Source organism: Notamacropus eugenii, chromosome 2, assembly GCF_028372415.1.
Source record: "Notamacropus eugenii isolate mMacEug1 chromosome 2, mMacEug1.pri_v2, whole genome shotgun sequence".
Classification (NCBI taxonomy): Eukaryota; Metazoa; Chordata; class Mammalia; order Diprotodontia; family Macropodidae; genus Notamacropus; species Notamacropus eugenii.
This window is the reverse complement of record NC_092873.1, coordinates 79,708,099-79,734,120: the sequence shown is the minus strand read 5'-3', so window position 1 is coordinate 79,734,120 and position 26,022 is coordinate 79,708,099. Positions and strand designations below refer to the sequence as shown.

Genomic DNA, 26,022 nt, shown 5'->3' with positions numbered 1-26,022 from the left:
AGTAGGTACATGGAAAGTAAGTCTCTGAAGGTAGCTGGGGAGAGACATATGTTTGTGTCTATGTGTGAGAACAGAGTATGTTTATTGACTGTGTTGTTAAGTGTGGGGGAGTTGAAGTGGGGAAGTGTATGAATAGTCAGTGAGTTTGTGGAAAGCAGAATTCTATGTCTCTGCATGTAGCTAGGGAGAGAGACATCTGTGTGTATTTATGTGACAATAGAAGATGTTTATTTTTATGTGTTGTTACGTGGAGGTAGGAGCGGGGGAGAGTGAGAAGAGGGGAGAGTTGGTCAGAGGGTGTGCTCAGGCAGCTAGCCAGCCCAGGACTGGAATTTCCCCAAAGCTCATTTCCTATGTTTAATCCCCAACTGGGGATTTTATCCATGGCTGTCAATCTCCTTAACCTTCATGTGGACAAGCTCCATAAGCTCCATTCTCCGGCCCTCGTAGGTGGCAGATGGCTTCCAGTCTAGAAGTCTCTTCCAACAACACTAATACAATCAAATTCCCCATGGGCGGGGGGGGGGTCTGCAGCAAGAAGAAAGATGAGGAAGCATAGTTACTTCCCTCTCTCCCTATAAACTCTGTTCCTACTCCTTCTACCATCTCCATTTCAACCTCAGGGGTTAAAGGTAAGGAAAAGCCTTGAGAGATGTGGTCAGTCTCCCTGTCTTCAACTACCACCTAAAAGGGCTTCGAGAAACTTCCCTAGAAGCATAATTGGCCCCAGTTTCCAAGCTAAGGTTCCCAGTTTTTTCATCCCTTTATCCATTATGGAACTCCTTGGAATTTATGCCAAATTCTTGCCTTCTTCCCTCACCTTCCTAAGTGAAAACTAACTACTTTGGGTCGCCCTTCTTGTATTCTGCGCAAACCCAACTCTTTTCTATCTACCCTATCCACCAATCAATAAATCAGAAGCCATGCTGTGTTGGAAAGAATACTACTTGACTGGGAATTGGAAGTCCTGGATTCTAGTCCTCACTGTGCTATTAAACTAGTTGTATGTGACTTTAAGCAAGTCAGTCACTTGAGCTCGAGTTGTACTTTCCTCATGTGCCAAATAAAGAGCTTTATTTTTAGGGTCCTATCTCTTTTATCCCTAATAGTTCAGGAATTTTAATTATTTCTTGAAGACTAAAGCAATGGATCCAATAAATTATTCACTGTGATCAAGTTGGCTTGTTATAAACAAGAACAACTCAATTTTAGGAAAACAATTAACCTAATCAATTTTATTCAGAATACAAACATCAAAAACCACAAAATCATATCAACAGATGCAGAGAAACCCTTTCACAAACTGCAACATATACTTATGCTAAAAAAAAACACCCCACAAAGTATAGGCACAAAAGGGCCATTTTTTAATACGTCAAAAAGTATATAGCTAAAACCAAAAGATAGCATTATATATAATAAGGAAAGTGAAACTATTTCTTGAACTCCTTTGATGTGTCTAGAAATGTGCTAAGGGCTGAAAAAACTCAAATATAAAATAAAATCTCTGCCCTTCATGAGCTTACATTCCACTGATGAAACAATTAGTATTAAACTTTGTCGTTATCTGTAGGCACCATAGTAATTCAGAGAACTGAGAACTTGATATGAACTAGAATAGTTTCAAAAGTCTTATCTACCTTGTATAATCAGAATCTCTGGACCCTGAGAGCCTCCCCATTAGTGAGATCCATGTGACAGATGTTACCCTACTTCCCTGTACATACAAACACACTCTCCCATCTAACTGGCAACCAAAGACCTGTCCTGTCAGGAAGTCCATATTCAGATGGGGCAGGAAATGATATCTCTCAGTTTTGGACCAAGAGGGAGTAGGAAAGGAAGCATGTTGGATTGTCTGCTCCTGAACCTACTTCAGGAACAGGTGACACAAAGTTATCTTTGATTCAGCCCGGAAACCTAACTAAGCTTCCTAGACACAACATAACCCTTCTTCCTCTCACTTTTGTGCCTCATACTCCCCTTGGGATTCTCAGAATAGTTAGGGAATTCCCAAGTATGGGGCTTTCCATTTCAGTTGAACCCCCACAACAACACACACACATACACACTCACACACCCTAAACACTTCCTTGTCCCCCCGTCCCAGACTGAAAAACACAGTCTGGAGAAGGAACAGCAGCAGTGGTCAGAGGCTGGAATCTACGGAAGCCTTATTAGGAGAAGAGATAGACAGGAGACTTCGAGAGTTGGGAAAGGGGCAGGAAGGAGAATAAGACATCCTTGGCCTACTCTGGCTAGTTTCAGACGTCTTCGTGAGGGCTAGAATATTTGGTTTGAAGGACCAGCAGCTCTGGAGAGATGGTCGTACTGGCTGAACTAGGCCATTCCCACTCCAGATACCTTAGTTTCACTGTCCCCAACACATTCTCTCAAAATTGATGGGAAGGGCAAGGAGTGGATGCTTGGATGGTGCTTTAGGCAGAGAACAAATATAAAGCACTTGGCTATTCATTCTGTGAGACAGGAGATAGGTAACTCTTCAAGTTTCCCAAGGAAAGAAGCCTCAATTGATCCCTCTCTTTAGAGCTGCCATCCACAAAACTGGAAAACGTCAAAACAAAAGAAAACCAAAAACCCTACTTCAGAAAGGAAGAGGACCAGCTTTCACTGCTACATACCATAGCTCCTTCCACATGTAAGAAAACACACATGAGCAGTGACAAAGAAAGACCTGAATGTCATAGGATCAATCAACAACTGAAAGGACTAGGAAAGAAGTTGGCAGGAATTTATACTTGATTTGAGTGTTCAAAGAAGCTAGGGATTCTCTAGGCCTGACGTCCCTGGCCATGACCAGCCAAGCTACCTCCATACAGAACTTCAGTGACTGTCTCTGCCTCCAACCCAATGACACTGTCCTGGTGATGCCCCTGCAGCTGTCTCTCACCCTCATCTCCATCATTTCTACTAGCCTGATGACCATTTGGGCAAGCATGACTCCATCACCTCTTGTTCTAGATAATAAAACCACCCTTTCCCCAGACAGATCCCTTTATTTTCCAGCTTCATGGCTCAAGCCTCCAATTGTGTACCTTTCACAAAGTTCCAGCTTCAAATGAGGTGCTAGTCCCCACTCCTGTTGACAGAACATTGACTAGAGCTACTCACTGGTGCTAGACACCATGCCTGCCTTTTCTGGTGCCCAACTTACCAGTTCTTTCTACTTCCCCAAGTTTTCAGATACCTACTCCTCCTCCTCCTCCTCTCCCTTTAAAATGTTTGTGGTCCCTTTCTAGAAGCTCACTTTAATACTAACACCAAGAATAATTAGCTTAGACCATCATAATCACATGATTTCTACCAACAAGAGGCAATTTTTATTACATTCTCCAGCTGGAAGACTTTTTACCTAAACGTAAAGAGTAGTCCATTATTTTCACAAAGTATACAAAGCCCTGAGCTGTTCACATGGTCTGGAAGAAAGGAGCCCCTCTATGTCTTGGGGTACATGGCTCTTGAAATCTCTAACAGATTTGGAACTGTCTGGATTTGGAGCCAGAATCCCCTCAGCGTAGTGAGTTGACAGCCAGGCTGCATCTGAGGAATAGGACAAAGCAAGAAAACGAGCAACTATGTACTCATGGACACCTCATAACTCACTCCAGGGGCCCAAGAGAAACAAGAAAGAAGTGCAGGTAATGACTAAGGGAATAGGTCTAAGTGAGAAAGGCTAAGCAGGGAAGGGAGTCGCTCCCCACTGCCTGCAGAAATAAGTTCAGGCTCCTAACCCTGACATTTAAAACTCCCCACAATTTGTTCCCAACATATCTTCTGGCCTTTAGCTTCCTCTCCTCATCAACGTTAACCTTATAGTCCAAACAGAGTGGCTTCTATAATAGAGGAGCATGCTCTGTTTGCTTGCAGTCACTCTGGGGTGACAAAGCAACCCTCTTATTGGCCACTAAAAAGGAAAAACCAATAACTCTGTGGATCTTTAAAGGGTGAGGGACTCTGCTTGCCAGCAGTCAGTTGAAACCAATGGACCCACGTTTCTCAGCTCCTTGAATTCATGAGGTTGCCTCCAAGACTTGGACATGTCTGTCTTGGGATTACTATACAATAACCAATAGTCTGGAAAGAACAAATACGGAAGAGTCAGCCCAGAACCCAGGTACACGGTGCCCTAGATGGGACATGTGCTCTAGCTGCCATGGGCTCACAGTTTTGTACTTCTCATGGGGTGAGAAGTGTAGCACCTCTTGTCACCCTTCATAATAACATTACTTGTCATGAAGAGAGTAGAAGAGTGACAAGGGGCAGAATTATCACGAGTGGTCTAAGACTCTAATAGGTGACTGACCTTTCACCTTATCTTCACCATGCCCAGGCTTCCATGCCACTTCCTGTCCATTTCCATACCATGTTCCTTCCCATTTCCAGTCTCCCTTTATTTTCCTCCATTAGAATATAAACTCCTCAAGGGTAAGAATTATTTTGTGCATGCACTTATAATCCTAGTTTAGCCTGTGCTTCACATATAAGTAAGCATTAAAAATGCTTTATCTCTCTTTATCTATCTATGAGTCACTAGATATTTCTGTTCAGTAGCCAATAAGGGTATTGCTTCATCATACCCAAAGCCCACAGGCCTCTGAGTCATACTTGGCCAGTTGGAAGCAGCCAGGGGTTTTGTCATCCTCAAATCATTCAAGCACTGAGCTAAAAAATATGGTCTGACTTCCTTACTATGCCCTTCATGTGCATTTCCACTCCCATCCTCTTTTCTGTTTTCCCCTCCTGGAATAGCCTCTTTTAAAAATGTCCCAGTACTGATGGACCTCAGGACTACTTACTCATCAAAGCTTTTCTTTCTTTCTAATAGACTCATATCCCAAACCAGTTAGAGTAAATAATTCCCTGAGTCCTAGTCAGGCCTCTAGGAAAATGCTGTTCTCCAAGATCTACTTGTTTATGTTTGAACACATGTCCTTCAGCCCCTTACCTTCCATCCTTAAAAAAGGCAGAACTTTTCAAAAAAGACTTTACCAACATCTAAGGAAAAAGGCCACAATAAAGCAAAAAGACTAAGTTGGCGAGGTTAAAGCATGGAACTTTTGTCCTGAGTTCAGCCATAATCTCAACACTGAGACTTACTGCTCCTAGAGAAATTTGGTCATCTCTGCCTAAAAATGCTTCATCTCTCTTTATTCATGAGTCTCTCTTAACCCTTGACTCTAATCTATTATTAAAGCTGATATTATCCATATACCAACTGTTCCTTAATCAATCAACACAACTTTATTAAGCATCTACTTTGTGCCTATAGAAGGAGGGACTTGAACTGCTTCTTGAAGTCTTTGGAAGCCATGGAAATAAAAAAGTGAAGGTAGACTACTCCAGGTGTGGGAGGATAGCCAGTGTACACAGACACAGAGACAGGTAAGCCTGGGTAGATGGATCACAGAAGGGAATAAAGTGTGAGATGGCTGGAAAACTAAAAAGGGTCCAGGTTATAAAGAGATTTAAATGCCAAGGAGATGAGTTTATATTTGATCCTGGAGTAAATAGGGAGCTATTGAAATTCATGAAGTAGGAGGTGGGTGACTGGGGGAAGGGTGGCAGGGAGATTCAGACTTTAGAAAAGTCCCTTTAAAGCTAAACAGAGAAAGAATTGGAAATGCGATGGACTTCAGACAGGGAGACGAGGTAGAAGGCTGTTGCAATAATCCAGGCAAATGATGATAAGAGCCTTAACCAAGTCTGTGATTGTATGAGTGGAAAGAAAGGGATGTATACGAGAGACATTGGGAATGTAGAAATGACACGATTTGGCAACAGATTGAATATGTAGGATGAGTGAAGACAATACGAAGATTGTGAATGGGGTGACTGGAAGGAGGCCAGTGCCCTCAACAGGAATAAATTTAGAAGCTAAAAGAGTTTGGGGGAAGGAGGAGATAATGAGCTCCAGAGTGGTCCAGAATTACATTATCTCATAAGTATTAAAATCAGATTTGGAGCCAGGTCATTTTTGTCCATGCTCTATATCTACAGTTAGACTATAATCCTTTCAAGGGCAAAGATCTATGTCTCTACTTCTTCGTATCTTCCACAGTGCTTAGGATATACCTTTTATATAGCAGGCACTCAAGATATGCTTGCTAGTGGCAATGATGATATTTGGGTTTCTTTGTGAACAAATGTAGATTTTAGGGGTAATTAGAAGCTCAGAATTAGATTACAGAATGGGGAAAGAAATAAAAATGAAGTTTCCTTTCCTAGAAATGTTTTGGTACAAGAAAGCCTGCCTGAATTGGTTAGGAAAGCTGTTGGTTGACATAAAGACAGAAAATGGGATGGGATAACATCAAGAGACAGAAGGCCCAAGTAGGCGCAAGTGAGATACCCACAAAATTTTATCAATCAGTACCTTAGAGGAGATTAATGGACAGTTATGAGCAACGCCATGTGGGAGAGAGGGACATTGAAGAGGCCACTGCATCCCAAGCCGACACCAATCATCTGGTCTTTTGTCTTGCCACTGGACTTTTGAGGATTCTGAAAGAAAGAGTCAGGCCAAGGACTTCAAGCAACTTTGCCTCACTTAAATCCTTTTACCATTTTTACCAACTTCAAAAGTCCTGCGGCAGTTGGCAAGTGATGAAGCAGCAGGTGTGGATAACAGCGGGAACTGTAGTCACAACCCAGCACGCAGGCAGTCCAAGACATAGGGTCATCTTCTCACTAGACTGAAACAGCAGTGGGATTTTGCTCACCCTTGTGTAGCTGAGCAGCCTTTTTGGAGGACCACACTATTCACCCCCCTATGTGATGAAGGGGCTAGAAAAGGTGCCCTAAAAATTGTCTGCTTCACTCAACTCTGGTCTGCTTACTGCAGCAGGTGGGATTCCATCCTATGTTCAAAACACAAAAAAAGTACAAAAACTTTTGCAAAGATAATTCCAGTCACCATCAGCACATGGAATGTGTGCACACTTACAGACAACACAAAATCCACTAAACCTAAAAGACAAACTCAGTAGATATTGCATCCAAATAGCAACCTTGAGTGAAATAAGGTTGGAAAATGAAGACCAAATTACAGAAATCAGAGCTAGGTATACATTTTTTCTGGAGTGGCTGAAGTGATGAGGAACACTGTGAAGCTGGCATAGGTTTCACAATCAAAACCAGTCTAGACAACAAGCTTGAATCTCTTCCAAAAAGAGTGAATGACAGGCTCACAACAATGTGATTGACATTTTCAAGAAAGCACCATGCCACCATCGTCACTGTGTACACTCCTACCATGATGAACCCTGATGAGGTCAAAGAAAACTTTTATGAAGACCTGGAGGCCCTCATCATCAATGTCCGGAAAGAGGACAAGCTTAAAATTCTGGGTGACTTTAATGCAAGAGTACACACAGACTACCAGACATGGCAAAGAGTCCTTGGGAGGAATGGAGTGAGAAACAGAAAGCAATGGTCACTTACTGCTGGAGACTTATGCATCTCATGTTCTTCTCATCACCAACACTGCCTTCTGTTTACCTAAACACAATAAAACTTCATGGATGCATCCTTACAGTAAACACTGGTATTTAATAGACTATATCACTGTAAGATGAAAAGACAGATAGGATGTGAGAGTGACAAAGGCAATGTGTACTGCAGAGTGCTAGACCAAGCATAGACTTATCCTCTCCAAGCTAAATATTCACGTTCAACAAAAGCAGTGACCACAAGGCAGAAGACTTGAGATCAACCAATTAGAGTGCTTCCCCTAGCATGAACAGTTTGCTGCTAACTTGGAAGGAAAGCTCAACCAACATATAGTTGTCAACAGTGGAGCAGGAAAGGAGGAGACAGCCTTCAGAGATTTGGTGTACAGCACTGCATTTACTCATCTAGGCTATAACACTCACAGACATTAAGTTTTGTTTGATGAAAATCATGGGGAAATTCAGAAGCTTCTAAGTGAAAAACAAGAATTCCATAGGCTTTACAAGCAGGATAGTTCATCTGACTCTAAGTCCTTCTGTTCTATGGGAAAACTAGACATTCAAAGTTTGTTATAAATGAAGTCTCAGATTATGTAAAATTAAATCTCTGAAGAATGTATTAAGTATAGAACAAGGATCACAAATCATTTTTGTTGTTAAAAGAAAGGTTTCATCCTCTTGGCAACCTGGGCTCTAAGAAGGCAGCATTTAACTCCATCAAAAGTAAAGTGCAAGTGAAACTCAGAGAGATGCAGGATTCTTGGCTCAGTAAGAAGATACATGAAATTCAGTTTTACACTGATAGTAACAATCCAAAGGGCTTTTATGATGCCCTGAAGGCTACTTATGGACCAAAGACCTATGGTGCATCTCAACTATTGAGTGCTGATGGAGCCACATTGTCTAGTAATAAAGACATGATCTTGTAGAGATGGACTGAACACTTCCATGTTCTCAACAGACCATCATCAATTGATTCTGAAGTCACTGACCATATACCTCAAGTTGAAGTCAATAGCTCTCCAACTGAACCTCCAACTGAGTGCTATTCAGCAACTCTGATGTGCCTGGTGCTGATTCAATTCCAGCTGAGATTTACAAGGCAGGGGGTCCACTGCTCATATAAAAGCTGACAGAAACTTTCCTGGTTATATGGCAAAAGGAGGTTATCCCTAAGGAGTTCAAGGATGCCTCCATTGTCTATCTCTATGTCTTTTGACAATCATGGGGGGAGGGTGATCCTCTTAGTCATTACCAACAAGATTCTTGCCAGAATCCTCCTTAATAGTCTGATCCTTCACCTGGAAGATGGTCATCTACCTGAAAGCCAGCGTGGCTTCTGAAAGGACCGAGGAACAATCAATCTGATGTTTACAACTCCAGAAGAAATGGCAGGACCAGAACAGAGGTCTGTATACAATCTTTATCAATCTAAGGCCATTAATACTGTCAGTAGTGAGGGCTTGTGGAAAATTATGGAAAAATCTGGGTGCCTGGAGAAGTTCATTGTTATTGTATGTCAGTTCCATGACGGCATGCTTATACAGGTTCTGGATAATGGATGATGCTCTCAAACTTTCCCAGTCACCAATGGAGTAAAACAGGGCTGTGTGCTTGCTCCCATGTTTAAGAATGTCACGATATTTTCAGCAATATTTTCACATACTTTCAATGAGAATGAAAACAGCATCAAAGTCAGTTACCACACTGATGGTAAATTATTTCACTTGAAAAGGCAAAAAGCCAATACTAAAGTGAAGGGAGAGTTGGTACGCAATTTTTTTGTGTTCACAGATAATTGTACACTCAATGCAACCTCTAAGGCCAAGATACAACAAAGCATGGATTAATTCTCTGCTGCTTGTGCTAATCTTGGCCTGATAATTAACACCAAGAAAACAAAGGTTCTCCACCAATCAGCATTACACCATCCATTCATGGAACCATCAATTACAGTAAATGGAGAAATTTTGAATCCTGTGGGTAAGTTCACTTACCTTGGCAGTATACTTTCCAGGAATGTACACATAGATGATGAGGCTGACTCACACATTGCCAGAGCTAGTTCACTTTTTGGGAGACTCTGAAAGAAAGTATGGTAGAGAAGAGATATTAGACTATCAAACTAAAGATCTACAGAGTCATTGTGCTCACCTCATTGTTGTATGCCTGTGAAACCTGGACAGTATACCAGTGCCATGCCAGGAAACTGAATTGTTTTCATTTAAATTGTCTTAGGAAGATTCTAAGGATCACCTGGCAACATAAGGTCCTTGCTCAAGCTAAACTGCCAAGCATTCAAATTCTACTATAGAGAGTACAACTCTGTGGGCTGGCCATGTTGTTTAAATGTCAAATGCATAGTTGCCTAAAATGCTATTTTATGGAGAACTCACACAAGGCAAATTTCACACGGAGGTCAGAAGAAGCAATGAAACGACACTCTTGAGATCTCTCGGAAGAACTTTGGAATTGACTGTGTGACATGGGAGACACTGGCCCAGGACTGCCCAGCATAGTGTGCCTGCATCAGAAAAGATGCTGTGCTCTGTGAACAAAGCAGAATTGCAGTAGCTCAAAAGAAAGCGACCGGCACAGTAGGTAATACATAATCAACATATGCAGAGAGCAAAGTATTCCATCATCCATGTGAATTTCTTTTCTATGATGCACAGCTGGGCCCAAATCCTTCAATTCTATGTCCCTAGGAGGGTAAACTTTAAGCTGGGAATAATGAACTACCCTCTCCTATTTGTCCCCGGCTTCTTCCTCTCCAGTATTGTTTTAAATGGTATCTTTTCATTATAAACTTAATAAACAATAACAAACACAATTTCAATATTCAAATAACAAAAAAGATTATAGTTGCACTTGTGAATTTCTGTTACATAGACGAAATTAAATATAACAAGATAGTAAGACAATTGCCCTGTATCTTCATGCCTCTTTATGAATTTCCTTTCCATTTCTTCTATGTACTTTTTAAATGTTTATGTAGCAAGTGTAGAAAAAAAAATCCAACAGAAAACAACTCTATAAGTTCTCCAACCTACCCTTGAAACACTCTGATCCTTCCTTCTTTCCTTCCCTTCCTTCCTTCCTTCCTTCCCTTCCTTCCTTCCTACATATTGACTTATCCCTGCTTCTTCATCACACATAAGCATACAAAGTAAAACAAATCAACACATTAGCCAAGTCTCTGCCAAGATACAAGAGGCATGCTTCTCCATCAACAGTCTTAAGAAGTCAGAATGGACCCCTTCAGCATTTTTACTTCTCCTTCAGCTCTGGATACTCTGGCTCTGTTTCTGAGAACAGGGCTCGGATATGAATTGTCAACTACCACACTAGCCCTTACGGTTATTCTGATCTCTTCAGCTATCTTGTCTTGGTAGCACACAAATCTCTTCCCCCATTTAATTCAGATTAAAAAAAAAAAACCAAACCACAACAACCAAGGTTAAAATTTTTCCAAAGGGACGTTTACTATTTATTAAATGAAAGAAAAGAAAACAAGCCATAAAAATACAAACATAGCCACATTTTCAGAGCATGGATTTTGTTTTAGCTTACCTTATTGACTTAACTGTCCCAGTCCATGCAAACCTAGTTCATTTTCCTCACCTGAGACTGTTTATATTTGATATATGACTCACCACAAGAGGCATTATGGTAAAGTGGAAAGAGCTCTGGCCTTCAATACATTTGGACATTTTCTGACCTGAATTTGATTTTGACAATATGAGGTAACTATGTGGTTCTGGGAAGTCTCTGGACCTTGATGAGCTTTGATTTCTTTGTCTATATAAAATGTGGGTAATGCTTGCCCTGCCAACATCATAATGTGGTTAGGAAGAAAGCACTAAGAGCTTCATTTACAAAAATGGGAGTTGCCAACTACTGCTATTCTGGTCCCAAAAAACTGAACTAGGAGCTAGTGATACATGTAAATTGCAGAGGGAGCTTTGGGTTATATATAAATTAAAACCTCCTAAGCTGTCCAAATTAGATTTTGGAGGGCTATCCAAAAGTGGAATAGGTTGATCTGGGTGGCAGAATAGAAGCTGAATGGCCTTTTATTGGAGATATGGAAGAGGGGGGTCCTCTCTGGGTCTAGGTTGAACTAGTTGTTCTGGGATCCTATCATTACTCAAACCACTCTGGTATAATAGAGAGGGATGGACCTGATAATGGATCCGAGTTCAATTCCTGCCTCAGACACTTATTGTCTATATATGAGATCTAGGGCAAATCACTTAACTTCAGTCAACTTCAGTTTCCTCATCTGTAAAACGAGGATAATAATAGCTTCTACTAAACATTGCTGTGAGGATCAAATGAGATGTTCACAAACCTTAAAATCATTATATTGTATAAATATTATTTATTGTCATTTTTCTTCACATACCATCAGTTATGACGGAATCTTCAGCCTGTCCCAGAATCTGCTTCTAATGCATTAACTCCTTGATTTATAACATTAATAGCTGACATTTATACAGAGCTTTAAACTTGGCAAAGCAATTTACAGACATTATCTTATTCAATCCTCAAATGCCACAGCAACTTCTTAAGGTAGATGATATTATTAGTATCATTTTAGAGATAAAGCAAGGCTGAGAAAGGTTAGGGGACTTAGCCTGGGTCACACAGGCAGGCCTCTGAGGCAGGATTCAAACCCAGATCCTCCTGTTACTAAGGCCAGCACTCTCTCCACTGCACAACACTGCCTAACATTGACAATGGTCAGTCAGTAGCATTCACTCTACCCAGAGAGCCACGGAAACTTCCAATTCCTCCCAGCTGCCATTGTTTAGGATTTCCCCAGCCCTGTTCCCTCCCCATCCTCCCACCTTATAAATGCAGGTCCTACTGCTGCCTAGTGCTTCTCCTCTATCCCCAAACCAGACCCCTGCTTTTTACCTCATCTTAATTCCTGTCTAAGGTAGGGTGTATGGTAGATGTTTATCATCCCTATCTAGAAGAAGGGGAAGAAAAGATATCAACTCAAATCTACCCCCAATTAAAACCCCATAGCTCCTCCATCCTCCTCAGCTACTGCTGTTCCCCTAGCTCCACGGCTTTCATAGACAACTTATTCAACCGCTCCCCCATCTGAGAGTTCCTTTGAAATGTAGATGAATCTTGTCCAAAGACTCAACATTGTCACATAGGGATGTCTTATCTAACTGTGCTTGTTGTTGTGTTTGTCCTTCGTTGCTGGACAAGACCATGCCATCAGAGAAATGATGACATGACTCGCACTTGACTTTGTTTTGAGTGAGGGAGGGCTGTGCAAGGTCACCAGCCTCACTTCTCCTCCAGAGCCATCTGAGCCCAGTGATCAGATATTCATCTTCTCCCCCTCTCTTCCTCTCCCTTCCCTTCCCTTCCCTTCTTCTCCTTTCCCTTCCCTTCCCTTCCCTTCCCTTCCCTTCCTTTTCTTTCCTATGTAACTGTGCAGGGCTTAAGTGAAGGAGAAAAAATAGGGAAGCAGTTGATGGCTATTAGTGTTGCCATTAGAACAAGCGTTGCTATTAGCTGTCTTCTTGCTTCAGGGACCAAGGAGAAGATCTCAGATATGACATTCTGTTCCACAGAGAACAGTCCAGTTTAGATGGAGTGTGGTATACCTGGTGAGGAACGTGATGTGCGGTACTAAAATGTGATGGGTGAGAATATGGTAACAGGTTGTGGAAGGCCTCTGAAGGCCAGGTTGAGAAGTTCTAACTCTAACAAGCACCCAAGAGAATCACTCATCCCCTTGTGGTCACCTCCTCTCTCAACATAACAAACAGGCCAGCAGAGAAATCAGGCCCTCGTGGACTCCCTACCCTCTGTGTAAGCACCACCTGTGCCTAGAAAGGGTGCCTGAGTGGGAAAAACCTTTTGGAGTAAACTGCTGGGGGAATGTCCCTTCCAAAGCTTCTTCCTGTCGGGTGAACCCATCTGGCCTTCATTGTTTGGGCTTTGTTTATGGTGTCTAGTGCATGCACAGATTTTCCTTTCCCACTCCTCATTTCCCTGAAGGAATAACAGTGTTCTCCCATCACTATTGTAACCACCATAGTAGTGTTATTTTTGGCCTTGACAGTTTAATGTTTTGGGGCTTCCCTAAAGTCTTCAACATCCCTGGTTTCTTCCTGTTCTACCACTTTTGGCTGATGAGCTGATAGGAAAAGGTGACTGTGACTAAGGACACCCAAACAGAAAGTGGAAAGCCCAGGATTTCCCTTCATCATAGAATTCCCATAGCCACCAGGGTTTCTCTAACAGGGACAGAGGGCAACCATTCCTTAGGTCAAACAAGCCTGAAGCTTTGAGATGGGGCAAGAGCTGAAAATGAGGAGGTATAAATTCTGACCAGAATCTGCATGACCTTGGACAAGTCCCTCCCCAACTCTGGACCTCCATTATTCTATCTGTATGACTCTAGACCTTCTAGGTTCTGCAGGCAAGCAGGGTAGACAGAATAAGATAGGTAGGGAAGGGACCTAGCACTAACATTTCATAAATCCAAGAATTTTCTTAAAACAAGGGAAAGGAGTGGAAGTAGATAAAAACTCATCCTGTGTCCTAACCACCCCTCCCGCCATCTCTCTCTCTCTCTCTCTCTCACACACACACACACACACACACACACACACACACACACGCACGCACGCACAGGCCTGGGGAGAAACAAACATATGGTCCCAGTCTTAGATCACTCCAGCATCTTTTTCTACCCAAGCCTCCCAGAAGACACCCCTAACATTATTTCCTTTTTAGGCTGAGATTCCAGATCTGCATGAGCATCTAGCCATGAGGCAGAAGGGTCTACAGGGAGCTTTACTGGCTGTGCAATCCCTGCTCAGCCATCTCTGAGTCCCAGCCCCTCCACAGACAGGATGCTGCTGTGTGTGAATAAGTTACCAAGCTCTGTGTCAGCTCTGACTCATCCAGCTCCTTTGGTGACTTATACAAGACAACTGAGTAGGAAGCAGGGAGGGAAAGTATGGCCCCAGGACCTTAGGGTGAGAGATTCTCTCCCTCACCAAGAAGTCCTCTGGGAGAGAGCCCTCATCGCCAATGTGAGGCATGAGTGAAGAGGATCAACAGTGTGAAGGGTTACACTCTCCCCCAATGGGACTCCTGCCTACAGATTGGTTGGGATTGCTAGTCACAAACATCTGCTTTAGATTCTAACTTTTGACATGACAGTGATGTTCTTTCTCCTCCCTGCTCCACCTACACAGCTTGCATCATAGTGATAATCAAAGACCCTGAATGGCTCTCTCTGGGAAAGATGCAGCAGCGCCAATAGCAGCTCCAGTTTGTACTTAATAGCACAAAGAAGCAGCAGGTGTGATTGTTAATCTGTACTCTCAGTGATGACTGAATGATTATGGAAAATGGGGAAAGTACCGTAGGAGTAGAAAATAAATGCTCCAATTAAAAAAAAAAAAGAACAGAATAGAATCTGCAAACTATATGTCTGGGAGCTTAGCTTTCATTTCCTGGGAAATTCTAGAATATCCTTAAAGAAATGATTAGTGAACATCTAGCAAAAAAAAAAAAAAAAAGCAGTCAGAGATGACAAAGAGCCAGCATGACTTCATCAAAGACAATTCACATTAGGCTGAACCTAATAAGACACAATTCAATGGGATAAAAAGTCTTAGAGTTGGGTTTTAAAAAATGAACTTCACAAGTACAAGATGATGTCGAAGGCATGGCTAGACAGCAGTTAAAAAAACTGAAAAAGATTTGGGGTTTTGAGCAGTGGGATGTGGCAGCCAAAAGGGCTGATGTGATCTTAGAATACATTAAGAAAGGAAGTTTCCAGGAATAAAAAAAAGGAAAAGTCCTGTCATTCTTTGTCCTAGCTAGATTACATCTGGCATCATGTATTTAGTCCTGGGTGCCACAGTGTAAGCAGCATACTGATAATCTGAAAAGAATCCATAGAAGGTGACCAGAATGGTGGAGGGTCTTGAGTCCAGAGGAGGACAGGTTAAGAGAGCAGGGGGTGTTGAACATGGAGAAGATAAGACTCAACCAGGACATGACAGCACTTTTCAACTATTTTAGAAATATCATGTGGAAAGAGGAATTAAATGAGTTCTGTTCGGCCCCAGAGGGCAACACAAGGAACTATGGGTAAGAGTTGCAAAGAAACAGTTTTAAGCTTGATGTCCTAACAATTATAGCCAATGATAATAATATCTAACATTTATCTAGCACTTATTATGTGCCAGGCACTGTGCTAAGTGCTTTACAATTATTATTGCATATAATCCTCACAACGACCCTGGGTATTATATAACATAACCCTAGGTGTTATTATGACCTCCATTTTACAGATGGGGAAACTGAGGCAGATAGAGGTTCAAGCAACTGAGAGGTTAACCCCAAGGTCACACAACTATTGTCTGAGGCTGGATTTTATTTTATTTTTTTTTAATTTAATTAATTTGTTTTCAGTCTTCAACAATCACTTCCACAAGTTTTAAATTTTCTCCCCCTCCTTCCTCCCTTCCCGAGGCGGTATGCAATCTTACATGGGTTGCACACATACATTCTTATTAAACACATCTTCACATTAATCATCTGAGACTGGATTTTAACTCAAGTCTTCCTGACTCCAGGCCCAGTGCTCTATTCCACTCCACCACCTAACTGTTCCAAAGTAGAACAGACTGGTTTGAGACAGGAAGACCTCTTCAAGCAATAAATAGGTGTAATTTGTTGGGTACATTGTTCCTTCAGGACGGGTTGAACTTGATGACAATGAGGTCTCTTCTAACTCTAAAATTCTGTGGAGCTTAGCTTGCTCCACCTTCCAGGCTCCCATTTTTCCTTATTTAGAAATCTTCAAAGCTTTTCTATTGATTTGAACTTCTCCTGTCCTGGACATAGCCCAGCACTCATAGCCAAGAACCACAAGTCATAGAATTACTGCCCAGGGTTATATAGCTAGTAAAAGGACGAATTCAAACTCAAGTCATCCTCTTGCCAAATTCAGCACTCTGGCCCCTATGCTAAACTCTCTCTTATGATGTCCCTTCCTTTGGGGATCCAAGAAACTCAAGACATCATAAAAATGAAGATTTTTATATCTAAAAAATATCTTCAAGGTCATCTAGCCTAAGGCTACATAATCTTTTTTGTATCCTGGACTTCTCTGCCAGTCTCTGCTGAAGCCCAGAAATCCCTGCTAAGAATAATGCTTTTAAATACATAAAATAAAATAATTATATTGATTTTATAATTATATAATTATATTGAAACATGAGCCTTCTGAAATCAATCCATAGAACCCTTGGGAAATCTATGGACTCTAGGTTAGCACCTCTGATACAATCCAACCCCTTCATTTTACAGGGAAGAGATCAAAATATGAGTCAAAGAAGGGAGGTGATTTTTACACAACCACACAGATAACTAGAGGCAAAATCAGGCCGAATTAGAGCTGGTTTCTCCTGACTCTGAATTCTTTGTATTACACTCTGTTGGGAGCCACTATTATACCCCACACAATTGGCAATTACCTATTCACAGATCTGACTTAGTGAATAGGTAGGGGTTTTTTTCCCTTAAAAATTATGTTAGAAGAGGATTCTGGGAAGAAAGCAAAATAGGTCAGATAATTCCAAGCTTTCCAAATTTCTCCCACAAGCAAGATAAAATAGTACCCCAAGGTGAACACAGAGCAGTAAAAATAATTAAGAGTTGGGGCAGAACAGTGGTCGTCCTGGGACAATTGCAGAAGATCCCAAGAAAAATCCCCGACACAGTTTTGGTCCCTGAGAAGAGTAAAGGTCTCTAGGCTAGTTCCACTGAAACAGTAAATAGAGCCCTGGGGTTAACTGGGGTGAGAAGCAGCCTCTGCCCCAGTTATAGGAACTTTTACCTCTCAAACAGCGTCTGAACCCAACGTCTGGAGCCAAGGAAGATTAAGGGAATCTCTGCTGATAAGGAACACCAGATTCAGTAGGTGCTATGCCTTGGCCAAGAAGGAACCAGAAGCAGTGGGGTGGGGACATAGATGGCTGTGAGCTATTACCCAGGGGCAGAGTTCTTGGTTTCAGTTCCAGGCCAGAAGGGAGAACTGAAAGACAATCTGAGGCCAGGGACAACATCCCCCACACCCCAGGGCTAGAGGGAATTACAAAAAATAAGCTACTACAAATAAAAAAAAATAAGCAAGCAAAGGAGAAAGACTCTAACCATAGAAAGTTACTATGGGAATAAAGAAAACTGTGGTTCATTCTCAGAGGTTAATAGTGATACACAAAAAAGTCTCTACTACCCCAAAAAGTAACGTCAAATGGTCACCTGCCCAAAAACAATGTATAGAAAAACTTTAAAAATCAAATGAGAGTGCTTGAGGAAATTTTTTTTTAAAACAAGAACAATTCAAGAAAAACAAGAAGATTATAAGAAGAAAGTCAATCAAATAGAAAAGGAGGTCCAGAATCTTACAGAAGGAAAAAACTCCTTGAAAATTAGAATTGGGCAAGGGGAAGCCAGTGAAGTTATAAGAGACCAAGAAATAATAAAACAAAACATAAAGAATGAAAAACTAAAAGAGAATCTAAAATATCTCATAAGAAAAACAACTGACCTGGAGAACAGATCAAGAAAAGAAACCACAAGAAGAATCAGACTACCTGAAAGCTATGATCAAAAAAAGAATCTTGATACAATAATACAAGAAACAATTAAAGAAAATTGTCCTGAAGTGTTAGAACAAGAAGGGAAAGTAGAAATAGGAAAAAAAAAAACCACTAATCACTACCTAAAAGAGATTCTACAAGAAAAACCTACAGAAATATAGTCAAATTCCAAAACCCCCAGCTCAAGGATAAAATATTATAAGCAAAAATATTGTAAGAAAAAAAACAATTTAAATAAGGCGGGACCACAATTAGAATCACACAAGACCTAGCATTAACTACACTAAAAGACCACAGGTCTTGGAACACTATATCTCAAAGAGTAAAAGAACTGAGGTTGTGGTCAAAAATATTATACTTGGCAAAGTTAAGCATAATCCTGAATTTTAAAAAATGAATATTTAATAAATTGTCAGAATTTCCAGATTTTGTTTGAAAACAAACCACCTGAATTCAATAGAAGATTGACATAAAAGATCCAAGAGAAATTTAAGGTATGTATCAAAGACTAATTTGAAGGGATTCAATAAAGATAGACCATTTACCTTTTATATGAGGAAATGTAAAAAAAATGTCTAAGGTTGTTATTAGTAATTGGGCGGTTCATACAAAAGACTGAGGTAGACCTGAGTATGATATGATTTTAAAAAGTAAAATCATTTAAGAATAGGTAAAAAAAAAAAGTAATTATTTTATACAAATGAGGTCTAAGAGGAAGAACTGATACAGAGGAATCAGATAGGGGAACAGGGCTGGTGGTTCTGGAACTCTGCTTTCATCAGGAATGGGTTTAAAAGAGACAATACACATATATCTAGAAGTGTATAAAAGTGTTCTAAATTCAAAAAGAAATAAAAGATTAAGAGGATGAGAGGGAGAGGATAAGACAGGGATTTTTAGAGGGGAGGGTAAGGGAATAGGATAAAGGTATGGGAGGATAGGGGAGGGATCTTTGGAAGGGGGTAGGTTAAGTAATAGGAGAGCAGGGTAGCAGGTAGAGGTGGAGCGGAGGAGTCAGGAGGGATTGGAAATAAGAGATACACACAAACATAAAATAAAGATCAGGAATTTATTTGGGAGAAAAGGTAGGGGTGGTAATCATGATCTCAGATAAAGCTAAAATAGATCTAATCAATAGAAGAAAAATAGAGAAACTACATGTCAGCCATATTAACCAATATTTTTATAAACAATTTAAAATAAATAGGCACTATAAGATTAAAATATTGTTGTGGTGTAGGAAGTGATGAGTTGGTAGAATTAGAAAAATATGGAAAGACTCAGACTTATGAAGAAAGAGGTTATCCACCCTCAGAAAAACAGGGGAGAAGTAAGTACAGTATGGTCTTACACAGATGCATATGAATGTATACATTTGAGTATCTTTACATGAGTATGATTACATATATCTAAGTATATGTAAGTAAATATATGCATGTGTGTACATGCACATACAGATCTTTGTGTATATGGGCATATATGTATGTATATGTGCACGTGTGTGTATCTGCACTTAATTGTAGCCTTGAGGGGGCGAAGGGGAAAAAAAACAACAAATTAAAAGGGCACAGCAGAGAACAAAATAAAACTTACAAGGAAGCAAAGATGGAGAGTTCTGAACAAAATGCAGAATATTTATTGTATCAGATTTCTTGAAATGGAAATTTATTGTTGTATATTTTGAATCCTCTCTTACATTCTGCTGTGCACATGGCAGTGCTTTTTTTCTTTTATTATTTTGTATTTAAGATTTAATATTTAAGTTTATAATGTTTCTTTTTCTTTCTTATTATATAATTAAATTTTAGTATTTCAATGTAAAATTAATAAATAAAGTTATGTTAAATACAGATTATAGGTGGAACAATAATCTTTGGTGGTACGATTGGTGTAAGGGAAGAAAGAGTGTCAGAGGATCATAGATTCGGAGCTAGAAAGTACCTTGGAGGCCATCTATTCTAAGTCCCTCATTTGATACATAAGATAACTGAGGCTGAACAAGGTTAAATAACTTACCCAAGGACACACAAGTAATATCAGTCAGAAGTGGGATTTGTCTTCAAATCCAGCAGTCTTTTCACTGCACCATTCTGCCTTTAAATGGATGATGGAATCTCTTCTATCCATATTATCTAGTTAGGAAGGAAGGAAACAAGGATTTATTGAGCACCTATTATGTGCCAGGTACATCACAAATATTATCTGATTTGATCTTCACCACAACCCTGGGAGGTAGATGCTACTCTGATCTTATTTTACAGTTGAGGAAACTGGTAAACATAGATTAAGGGACTTGCCCAGGATCACAAAGCTAGTAAGGGTCTGAAGTTGGATTTGAACTCAGGTCTTCCTGACCTAGGCCCAGAGCTTTACCCATAATACTACCTAGCTGCCTCAGGGCAGCTTCCTGAAAGAGGTAGACTCTTGAGGAAATTGGGAATGATGTAAATGAGGAAGACTATGAGTACTGGTCAGGCTTGGGGAATGCTAAGGAACAAAGAGAGGGACCAAAGAAGACAATACATGGGGTCAGTGGAAGTCATTCTACTTTAGAAAAGGAAGTGAACTCAGGGTACACGGAAGCCAGAGAGGTCCCCTACAATATCCAGCACCATACTAGGAATACCACATCAAATACATATTCACTGACTAAGAAGAATGAGGTCTAAGCTCTAGGAAGCCAAGGAAGAGAGTGAGCAGTTAACTAAAGTATCTCCTTCCCTTAGGCGATGGAATGTGAACTAAGTCAAGATGAGGTCCCTTCTACTCTCTGAGCCCTCACCACCCCCACTGTACAGTCAGCTCCTCTGGCTGCATGGCCTCCAGGACTGCTTAACAAGTTGAGTGGAATCTGACTAATGATAGCTGCCTTCCCAAGATAGGTTAAGGGAAAGAAGTACAACTACTGAGGCTGCTTTTTTCATATGGGAAAGGAAAAATGGTCATCAAGTCAGTCCAGTCTTTTACCCCCACTGGCAAATTCCATCTGTGCTAGCTCACCTTCTGGTGTTTGGATCCAAGGACTGACTTGCAGCTACTTTACACCTCCCCCACTGACTCTGGGCTCAGGGCCCATGTGTCTGTCTATCCAACTCAGTGGGATCTCAGTAATATAATTAGGCACAGACCTAAGCCCTAGATCTATGCTCTGGATTGAAATAAGAATATAATGTTTCAATGAGCTGGCTTGGGGGTGCCAAAAAGGGCAGAGGCCTATAAAACAGACACATAAAGAGGTGACAAAAATGGACTGCTTCAGAGCTAGGGAGGCAGATAAATCTAGGATTCTCCTAGATTATAAATTCCACAAGGACGACAGCAATGCTCTGAATCTCTGAAAGCCTAGCACAGCCTTTGCACAGTTAGGTGATCAACAAAGTTTTGTTGAATTTTATTAATTGTCTCTTATTAAATGACCTCCCCAAGAAAGTCATGCAGCCCATCCTGGCATAAGAGTGGGGCTGAGGCTAGTAGTTCAGGAGTTCTGAGCTGCAGTAGGGCTAAAGTTGATCAGATCTGGCATCACTGTCTGGCATCAATATGGTTATAACAACAGAACCACAGTCTGAGGTTTGATTATAGACTATCTTATAAGAACATCTTATTGCTTCTTGGGTGTTAATCTTATCTCACCGATTAGAACACAAGGTCTTAGAGGGCACAATTCTTTAAAAAATACGTGACTATAACACAGATCAAGAGTTCACTTAGCAGCTAAGGTTTCTGGGGACAAAAATTGGGAAATGTCTTGGATGATAAAAAATCAGATTCAGGAGCCATTTCCCTGTGTGGAAGATGAGAAATTTGTTCTAGAGGAAATGAAGAAATCAAAGTAAGATGACTGAATGAATGGATGAATAAGGATTTATTAAGCAACGACTATGTGCCAAGCACTGTGTTAACTAAAGACAGATAACCAACTAATAGTAAAAAAGACTAGAGAAGGGGAGGAAGCCAACATAATGCTGGAAATCCCTAAGAGTCCCTTGAGCACTGGACTCCCAGATTTTGTCCCACAGTGCTAGGACAACACGGTCCTTTCTCAAAGGATTTCCTCTCTATGGCCATGCTAGGATACAAGGGTCACATATTTCCACTTGTGCTTACTTCTCCTTCCTCTTTCTTCTAAAAGATAAGGACTAAATTACCATCCATGCAAAGAAACAGCATATATGTGTATGGAGAAGACAGATCAAGAAAACACAGACCTGCAAAGTGTTCAGAATTCAGTTCTTTGAATCTATATCTCTTTTCTCAAAACACTAAGTTAAAGGGTCTACACTTCACTCCTTAGGAATTTCCCAAGGCGCGCTAGATGCTAGGGTTACAAAGGGATTTTAGGCTTGGGAAATTACAACAATAATATGAGCAGCTAGCATCTATATAGAAGTTTAAGGCCGGCAAAGGGCTTTTCATATATTATGTCACTGATCCTCACAACCCTGGTTGACACAGCCAGAAACGAACTCTCTAACAATACATACACAAGTAAGTGTTTTGAACTAGAGCTCTAATTTCATCAGTGTGATGAACTTCAGGGTGGAAATTCCCTATGTTGATATAGATGCAACTCATCCATAACTTACATGTTGTCTTTAGAGAGTTACCTATAACATTGAGAAGTTGTGATTTGTCCCTAATCTTATGGTTAGTATGTGTCAAGGGAAAACATTTTAATGAATAGGAAGAAAACAGTAAAAACACTAATAATTAGGGAAGAGGGCTTCTAGGAGAAGATATTCCCTTATCTGAAAAGCCTTCCTTTACGGAAGATAAAAATTCTGATAGATAAAGATGAGAATAGAGTGCATTCTAGACGTTGTGTCACAGTGTGTGTACGTGTATGTGTTCACAGAGCACCAAATTCAGGGAACATTCCGTTTCGGTGGAATCCAAAGTGTATAAAGGAAAGTAATATGAAATAAGGAAGGAAAAGTAGCTTAAAGACAGCTTGTAGAAAGCCTTAAATGCTGGGCTGAGGAAAGTGAGTATATACTTTATCCCAGAGGTAAGAGGGAACCAACAAGACTTTTTTTTTGCATTCATTAACTTTTTAAAAGTTTATTTATTTTTAGTTTTCAACATTTATTTCCACAAGATTTAGAGTTCCAAATTTTCTCCCTATCTCTCCCCTCCCTCCTCTCCAAAACACTGTGCATTCTGATTACCCCTTCTCCCAATCTGCCCTCCCTTCTATCCCCTCTATCCTCCTCCCTTCCCTTATCCCCATCTTCTCTCTTTTCTTGTAGGGCAAGATAGATTTCTATACCCCATTATCTGTATTTCTTTCTTATTTTCCAACCAACAAGATTTTTGAGCAAGGTAAGCACAAATATGCCTAGACCTGGGCCTTAAGAGGATTATTTGTTAACATCTACTTCACAGTGACTAGAATTCTGGGCTTCGAGTCAGGCACATCTGGGTTCAAATTCCACCTCTGACATTAACAAGATATGTGACCCTGGGCAAGTTTTCTTTATCTCAGGCAACTCCTTGGGACTTTTCTATTAAAATATCCATCACACAGGGCTCACCACGCTGATGGTGATGATGAATGTTGAGGGGGATCCATGACAATCATAATCAATCAACGAGCATTTATCAAAGACCTAATATATAACACTGCCTTGGGTACTGGGGATACAAAGACAAAAAATGAGAAAGACCCCTTCCCTCAAGATCTTACATTCTATTGGAGGACTATGTATTAGACACAGTTTCCCCAATTCCTGCCTCTCCCGTTCCCTTGTGAGGAACTTAAAATCTAAGTATGTGGAGACCAGTGACCTCAGTACCATTGAACATTTCTATACCTTGGTTTCCCTTAAAATGAGAGATCTGACTACCAATAGTTTCTGAAAATTACATTCTCTGGGTCAAAACCACAGTTGTAATTACAAACATAACAAAAATGGAAGTTCACCATTACAGAAGCAGAATTGATTAAAAAAAAAAAAAAGGACTGCAGGAAAGGGAAAGGAGAAAAAGAACATAGGAGAAAGGAAGATAAGCTGGGGGACCCAGAGTATGTTGGTGGACAGTGGGGGAAGAATTCAATTTTGTTCAACTAATTTTTTTGTTTTGCTCTTTAAAATAGATTTTCATTTGTCTTTTTTTAATATCACCATAGTATCCCTTTCCCTCCCCTTGCCAGAGAGCCATCCTATATAACAAATAATATTTTTAAAGACAAAAAGAAGGAGGGGAAAACATCAGCATAACTGATTAATTCATTAAAAGTTTGAAAACATGTATAACATATAATCTCTGTAAAAGGGTGGGGCAGGAATAAATATCTTCTCTCTCTTCCTTCCAACCATGCTTTCAACCACTATTTCTTAGCAGCCTGATGTACTTTGTGAAAATGCCAGTGAATGGTACAAAGATCACTGGGTTGGGAGACAGGCTGTGTTTGAGTATCAATTCTGTCACTTACTATGGGTATGAACTCAGGCAAGCTTCAGTTTCCTCTATTAGCTGCTGGAGATACAGAGATAGAAGACAGAGATTCTGTTTTCAAAGAACTTACAATCTAATAAAAGGAAAATCGAGGGTACCAGGAGAGTCAGAGAAGAGCAAAGTATTTTCCATCCAAGTCCTCTGAGGTGATCTTTCAAGTCCTTTCAATTTCCTATGTGTCTGTGATGCTCATTAGCGATGAAATATGACAGTCTATCATCAAGTATTACATTATGGTACAGACTCTATTTCAGGAATTGAAATGAAAGGAAAAGCATCCTGGAAGTGGTCAGGGAAGGTGTTTAGGACAAAAAGTCACTTGGGCCAGGTCACATTGGGAGGCTATTGTTGGATCTTCCCTTTGCAGAGGAGACCCAGGCCCATGAGGTTGAATGAAAGGATCTAAAGTCAAAAAGAAAGTTTTTCTCCCCCTAGCCTTCTACTGAACAGAGGAAAAAAAAACCAAAACAGGGTCTATTTTGGGTAATGTGTAGTTTGGAGAGTAACCAAGCCCAGAAATAGATCCACTGAGTTGTTAGGACATCCTCCTCCTCCACCCCCAGTCGGAGTGAAAGAATGCACTGGAAATCTGGAGGTCTTTCCTGACATTCCTCAGAAGCTATGTAACAAGCCAGAGGTCTCAGATCTCCTTCCCCTCCCCCTCCCAAGGGCTGGAATGCTTTTACATTTTGACTGTAAAAGGGAGGTGCTAGGATTATGGGAAGAGGAGAGGAGAATGGGATGCAGCCTAAAGTGAGAGTTCAGAGAAAGTGATTAGAGGGAAAAGAATCTTATTAGAAAGAGGGAGAAAGCTGAGAAGGGAGGCTGGTGGTCAGAGTGGGCCACAAAGGGGGAGAATCAGAAAGCCGTATACAGCAGTATAAGGCCATCTAGGAAGAGAGGGAGGAGGAAGAAAAGGGCAACAAGAAGAAATAGGAAAGAGAAAAGTTCAGAAGAAACATGAAGGGAACTTGAGGGGAACCTGGGGACTGAAAGTGAAAGGACAGCAAAGAGATAGGGAAGATAAATGCTTATTCACTGGCCCCAGCTAGTGGCGAGGGCTGAGGAAGGGGTCAGACTCAGTACTGAGATGAGACCAGTCAGCAGCACCATTACATACCACCTTCTGAGGGGCCCAATGGAGACTTTTTCTGGTTGGCTGAAATTGGAAGTTCCCCAAAAAGCTAGTCTCTGTAATCCATCCTCTTATCTTCTGTCCTTTGTGAAACACCAAAATTTCAACAAGTGGGCATTTTTCTTTCACCTCCCACTGACCCCTTGCTAAGGTGAGAGGCCTCAAGAGATCATTTTCTATACTGCTGAAAGGGGAAAAATCAGTGACACAGCCACTTGAGTCAGGGCCTGACTTCTGAGAAGGAATGTTGAAGCATTCCCTGCTGGGGACCAGTGAGAGGTTACGTTGAGTAATAAAG

The 26,022-nt window shown here is 40.8% G+C and overlaps 1 long non-coding RNA gene across 7 annotated transcripts in view; it reads right to left on the bottom strand.

Annotated features, from left to right (window-relative positions):
• Window positions 1-26,022, bottom strand: part of LOC140525726 (uncharacterized) — a 133,367-nt gene that overhangs the window by 52,402 nt on the left and 54,943 nt on the right. For 4 of the 7 annotated variants that reach the window (XR_011974098.1, XR_011974095.1, XR_011974096.1 and 1 more), the window contains exons 2-4: window positions 20,147-20,262; window positions 9,467-9,552; window positions 6,395-6,522 (exon numbers count right to left, since the gene is read on the bottom strand). This is a non-coding gene — a long non-coding RNA (uncharacterized lncRNA). Of the gene's footprint in view, window positions 1-6,394; window positions 6,523-6,740; window positions 6,879-7,461; window positions 7,519-9,466; window positions 9,553-9,865; window positions 10,018-20,146; window positions 20,263-26,022 lie in introns of all 7 variants that reach the window. The other 3 variants (XR_011974097.1, XR_011974101.1, XR_011974099.1) reach the window with 3 other exon arrangements.